Raw genomic sequence first — 6,957 nt, 5'->3', positions numbered from 1 at the left:
TATATATATAAATATATACATTTTATATAATATATGTGCGTTTATATACATATATATGTGTGTATGTTTGTGTGTGAGTATGTGTGTATGTGTATACTATATATGTAGGAATATATGCATGTTTATACACATTCATATGTGTTTACACTTGTCTATATCCCACCTTCTTTAAACTCGAACTCTATTTTAAGAGAGGAAGAAACAGCTGGAAATGGAACTATATCTACTGACTCAGTTGTGAGCGTATACGAATGTGTGTGAGTAGGGGTGCACAGAAGTGTGTGTGTGTGTGGTGGGGTTGTGTGGCTTTATTAGTCTTCCGATCTTTACTCTGTTACTCTCCTTCCTCACACATCCCATGCTCTTACTTCCTTCAACCTCTATTATAATAACCAGATGGTACTTAATCTACATACTGATGTATATATGAGCATGCATTTTTTTTTATGTTGTGTTTTTGCTGATAATCCTGAGGAAAAGAGTCATCTGCTGTTGCATAGTAGGGCTAGCTAGCTTACGTAATAACGGTAGCCAACTTATTGGAAGACGTGTAAATTATATAAAGCATAAAATACCTGTTACATTTTCTGTATTGTTGTATATATGTGTGTATGTATATATATATATATATATATATGTACGTACGTACGTATGTATGTATGCATGTAAGTATGTATGTATGTATGTATGTAAGTATGTATGTATGTACGTACGTACGTATGTATGTATGTAAGTATGTATGTATGTATGTATGTATGTATGTATGTAAGTATGTATGTATGTATGTATGTATGTATGCATGTAAGTATGTATGTATGTATGTATGTAAGTATGTATGTATGTATGTATGTACGTACGTATGTCTGTATGAGCCCCTGAAACCCAACCGCCTCTTACAGCTTGTGTCATATGTCACAAAACTTCTGTCCTATATTTAAGAGATGACAAATTATGTAGTTTATTTACATTTGACGGATATTTGTCCTCACCTTGTTTGTTGTTAATTCAACGTTTCGGCTGATATACCCGCCAGCCTTCATCGGGTGTCTTGAGGAAATTTCGAACCTGGGTTCTCATTCGAAATTTCCTCAAGACACCTGATGAAGACTGGAGGGTATATCAGCCGAAACGTTGTGTTAACAACAAACAAGACGAGGACAAATATTCGTCAAATGTAAATAATATAAATAGTCACAAAACTTGTAAGGCAATATCTTGACTTAAAGACATGTTAGTTCACAAAAAAAAAAAGCATTCCTTGAGAATCAAATTCCAAAGAGCAAAGATGTAGAAGAAACTTGAATAATATCTGTCACTTGTGTTTTAAACCCTGTCAGTCAGCAGCTGGTCTTAAAAGTCATCTGAAGGCTCATCGACGGAAGGATTGTGATGTGTGATGGGATGTGGTGTATGTGTGTTGATGGGACGGCTATCATCAGTCAAGATGAAGCAATCATCGTATCACATAGACTAAAAAAGAATGTTTCCCGGTTTCTGTGGTATATGTATTCCCTCCCCCTTTGGGCAGTCCGTCGGTCCGTCGCAGGATTAGTCATTTTGCCATATGAATGAACTGGAGCAATGCGAAATGAAGTATTTTGTTCAAGAACACAACGCATTGCCAGTTCTAAGAATCGAAACCACAGTCTTACAATCATGAGGCCAACACTTTAATCAATAAGCCATGTACCTCCAATGAAGTATATTGATCTCCGTCGGCTTTGACTGTAAATATTGAATTATTTGTAAAAGCACTTGAGTATTCCATGGACACAGATACCATTAGTTCGGTCACCCGAAGAACTTGACAGCCTTCGATGGTCTTCTTATTTAGAAGTCCTCTCAAGTCTTTGACAGATTAGGAGTCATGATAAGACACTTGCCCAAGGTGCTAACTAAATTGTGCGATCGGATTCGGCACCAAGAGATTGCGAAACGAGCTTCTTTATCACTCGGTTATCACTCACACATATATGTATATATGCAATTTATTTAAGCCTGTCCTGTGGCCTGTTAGTCGTGAGTGTCTACAGTGCATAGAGTAAGAGGCCATTGGACCAGTTTAAGTCAACTACTCAGTCCTACATATGTTTTGAGTACTCTGCCTGATTGTTACCAAACATCAGAAAGACCACACATAAACATATATACATGCATACATAAATAATTCAAAAGACCTGAAACATGTGTGATGTAGATAACTCAACAGTTATTTGCAAACCTCACCCAGGTGATGTTAAAACACTCTATTGTTCTCTTTAGTAAACAGAAAGATTATTGGAAATATACTCGTAAAGAATATATACCATTATATATATTTACTTATAGGGAAGATGTTCCACTATTCTTCTGCTACATTTACACTGTGTTATCAATGTATATTATTTCGTGGCTGACTCACGCATTACATACAAAACAGTACAGCTGTTAATGTTACTTCCTGATAAGCTGCTATTATATATCGTCTCTGATGAAGGAATGAAGGACAATTTATCTCGAAGCAGATCTATAAATAGATTCACAATTATTTCAGAGAACAATAGGATTGCTTCACTTCATCTGGAAATCCACTGCTGAGGTTTTTAAATAAATAAGACGTAAGAGTGTGATTGAAAGGAGATTTTAGTTACTATTTCCGGTAAGTACGGTAATCACGTAGAGATGTCTCGTGTGCATATGTGTGTGTATGAGTTTATGTATGTGACTATCGTTGAGTTCAGGTAACTGCACGTAAAAGGTACTGGATAACTTGTTCATAGATTTTGGGTTCAAATCCTGATGATGCATTATTTATTACACTGGTCAACAGCCAATTTTCATCAGGGATATTATATGGTGTTTTGTATGTAATTTTGTCCGCAGATTTCAAAAATGCAATCGGTTTCCTTCTATCAGGCACAGTTTTTCTTATGAGATAAGAGAAGTATATAACTCCCATCAGCAGTATCGCTACACGTAAACGTCTTATACAGGTAAATTCTGACTTCTGTTTTATAACTATTTGTATTCATTTTGTAATTTTATGTTTTCATAATCTTTTCTTTTTATAAATTTTACTTTCTGTTTAAGGTGCCAAGTCATCATCATCATCAAATTCTACTCAGGAGGTCAAGAAGAACTGATATATTTTGTCATGTCTGTGGTTCATTTGTCACTAAAGCTCAGCAACGTGCCATCACAAGTGAAATCATGAAGATCTACCAGTTATACTGTGGCTGCTCTCTTGGGGATCAAGATAAGAGTTGGGCCCCGCACATCATCTGCTCAGCTTGTTCAAATGGACCAAGGGATTGGCTAAACAAGAGGAAGAGAGCAATGCCGTTTGCAATACCTATGATATAGAGAGAGCCAAAGGATCATTTCATGGACTGTTATTTCTGCAACGTTAATGGAATCAGCAAGGAGACCAGTACCACACAACGATGATGATCTTCCTATTCCAATACCACCAGAAAATGGCCTTCAGATGTCTGACGAAGATGTATTTCCTGAAGAAAATACTTCTGATGTGGAAGACACTGAAGTGGATGCAGATTTCACGATTGGAAATGAAGACGTACCACAGAAATTTTCTCAAGGAGAGTTAAATGATTTAGTTAGAGACTTGTCAGTGTCGAAGGATAAAACTGAACGATTAGCATCTCGCCTACAAGAAAAGTGTCTGCTTAAGAAAGATGTTTGTATTACTCATTTCAGGAAGAAAAATAAGGGTCTGACTTCATGCTTCTCTGTTGATAGACCACTTTGTTTCAGTAATAACACTGATGAGTTATTTCGCTGTTGGTTCCAAGAGCATGTTCCAGCTGAATGGCGCTTATTCATTGATTCCTCTAAGAGAAGCCTCAAGGCAGTAGTTCTACACAACAGCAATAAGAAACCATCCAGTCCCATAGGACATTCAGTGCACATGAAGGAGTATGATAAAAACATGCAAGTACTCCTCTCAATGCCATAAAGTATACAAACTACAGCTGGAAAATATGTGGAGACTTGAAAGTGATTGGAATATTGATGGGAATGCAATCTGGGTTTACGAAATATTGTCGTTTTTTATGCCTATGAGACAGTCGTGCAACTAACAAGCACTATGTGCAATCAGAGTGACCTTTGCGAAAAATCATATGAGCCGGGAGTTACTAGCATCCAGATTAAGCTACTTTTAAACCCAGAAACTGTTCTTCTTCCCCCTCTTCACATAAAGCTTGGCCTCATGAAACAATTCGTGAAGATACTTGCCAGGAAAAGCTCAAAAGGTTTTGAATATGTGAAGGCCAAATTTCCAAAAATCAGCGAGGCAAAACTGAAGGAGGGCGTATTCATAGGTCCGCAGATAAAAGAACTCCTAAAGGACAACCACTTCCTCACAGCACTGGTTGAGATTGAGCTTAAAGCCTGGGAATTCTTCAAATGGCTCTGTGAAAATTTCCTTGGCAACAAGAGATCTCTAGAGTTTAGAGATGGAGTGAAATGTCTTCTAGACTCCTACGCTGGAATGGGCTGTCGGATGTCACTAAAAGTCCATTTCCTTGATTCACATCTGGAATTTTTTGTAGAGAACCTTGGAGCAGTGTCTGATGAGCAAGTTGAACGCTTTCATCAAGATATTGCATCGATGGAACAACGATATCAAGGATTTTGGAATGCAGGAATGTTAGCTGACTACTGTTGGATGTTATACAGGGATGAACCTGAGACAAAACACCATAGAAAGTCCAGATCCCAGAGATTTTAGGTTGTTATGCATTTGAGTGTATTCTAACTTATTTGTACACAATAATCTTTAATTTTGTACAATAAAAAGCCATGAAATTATCGTATCTTGTATTCAATATACTTTATATAGACATGCTTTACGCATCCTATAAGTTAAAATGTGACCTGATAGAGGAAATCGGACTTCAGATTCGTAATCAGCATCAAAAATTAACCCAGAAAAGTCAATCAGCAATTCTGATGATTAAAAAAGTTTCATTTTGTTGACCAGTGTTATTTAATCCATTCCTTTTGTAAAACTTGCTGAATGAGACAAAGGTGACTCTCTGCGGTTGCTTCGATTGATTTGCCCCACTATCCCTACTATAACTGCAACCACAACCACAACAAATATCAACACGACCATCACCAGAACCGTCATTACCACTCCACAACTACGGCAACCATCACAACCACCAGCACCGCACTCATCACCACAGGCAGAGCAGCCATCACAACTAGTACCATCGTCGTCGTCATCATAATCACCATCACCAACATCATCATCAGCACCATCACCTTTATCATCAGTGGCAGCAAACTACAGCAAAAGCTAAGATAAAATGGCAGAAAATAGGTAGAAGGTAAAAACAAATATACTACCTAATCTTTTTGCACCTGTATGTATGTATGTATGAGTGGAGGCGCAATGGCCCAGTGGTTAGGGCAGCGGACTCGCGGTCATAGGATCGCGGTTTCAATTCCCAGACCGGGCGTTGTGAGTGTTTATTGAGCGAAAACACCTAAAGTTCCACGAGGCTCCGGTAGGGGATGGTGACGAACCCTGCTGTACTCTTTCACCACAACTTTCTCTCACTCTTACTTCCTGTTTCTGTTGTGCCTGGAATTCAAAGGGTCAGCCTTGTCACACTGTGTCACGCTGAATAACCCCGAGAACTACGTTAAGGGTACACGTGTCTGTGGAGTGCTCAGCCACTTGCACGTTAATTTCACGAGCAGGCTGTTCCGTTGATCGGATCGACTGGAACCCTCGACGTCGTAAGCGACGGAGTGCCAACAACAACAATAAATATAAGTGTATGTGTAAATATTGTTGCACTCATATAATGGGTCAATTTTCTTTGTTCTTTCGGGGGAAAAAATACATTTTGATTTTTATGCAAATTAAAGACTGAAGGTATTGATCCCGGGTGTCTGTGTTCTGAGTTCAAATTCCACCTAGTCCTAATTCATGTTCCACCCTTTGGAGATCAATAGATAAAATACCGACACAAGGCGGTAGATTGACAGAAAGTTAGAGCGTCGGAGAAGTTAGATTTTGCAATGTGTTTCAGCTCTGTGCATTGTGAGTTCAAATACCAGCTCCTTTCATCGACGAAAGAAGACAGGACATTAAGAGTTAATTACTAGCTGTTGATCCGATCAACGGAATAGACTGCTCGTGAAATTAACGTGCTAGTGGCTGAGCACTCCACACACAGGTGTACCCTTAACGTAGTTCTCGGGGATATTCAGCGTGACACAGTGTGACAAGGCTAGCCCCTTTGGATTACAGGCACAACAGAAACAGGAAGTAAGAGTGAGAGAAAGTTTTGGTGGAAGAATACAGCAGGGTTCGCCACCATCCCCTGCCGGAGCCTCGTGAAGCTTTTAGGTGTTTTCGCTCAATAAACACTCACAGCGCCCGGTCTGGGAATCGAAACCGCGACCCTATGACCGCGAGTCCGCTGCCCTAACCACTGGGCCATTGCGCCTCCACAGCTGTAATAGGACTGGGAAGACATTAAGCAGGAATTTCAACTGATCACTTCCAGTGCCAGCATACCAGCTAGCTGGAGCGAAAGCAAGAACACTTTAAATTTCCTGTGTGGTTAATGATCGACGATACACACACACACACACACACACACACACACACACACACACACACACACACACACACAGATACATACATGTATTTATGCTTCTCCAAATATGTATGCGTGTGTGTGTATACCAGCAGATCGAGCGACCATATATAAATGGTGCTTGCACACGCAATACATCTGTATATAATGTATGTATGTCTATCAGTCTGTCTAACCATCTATCCATCCATTTATCTATCTATCTATCTATCTATCTATCTATCTATCTATCTATCCATCTATCTATCTCTCTCTCTCTCTCTCTCTCTCTCTTTCGCTCTCTCTCTTTCTCTCTCTCTTTCGATATATATGTATATATATATATATATATATATAT

This window comes from Octopus bimaculoides, chromosome 11 (genome assembly GCF_001194135.2).
Source record: "Octopus bimaculoides isolate UCB-OBI-ISO-001 chromosome 11, ASM119413v2, whole genome shotgun sequence".
NCBI lineage: Eukaryota > Metazoa > Mollusca > Cephalopoda > Octopoda > Octopodidae > Octopus > Octopus bimaculoides.
This window is presented reverse-complemented; position numbering follows the sequence as displayed.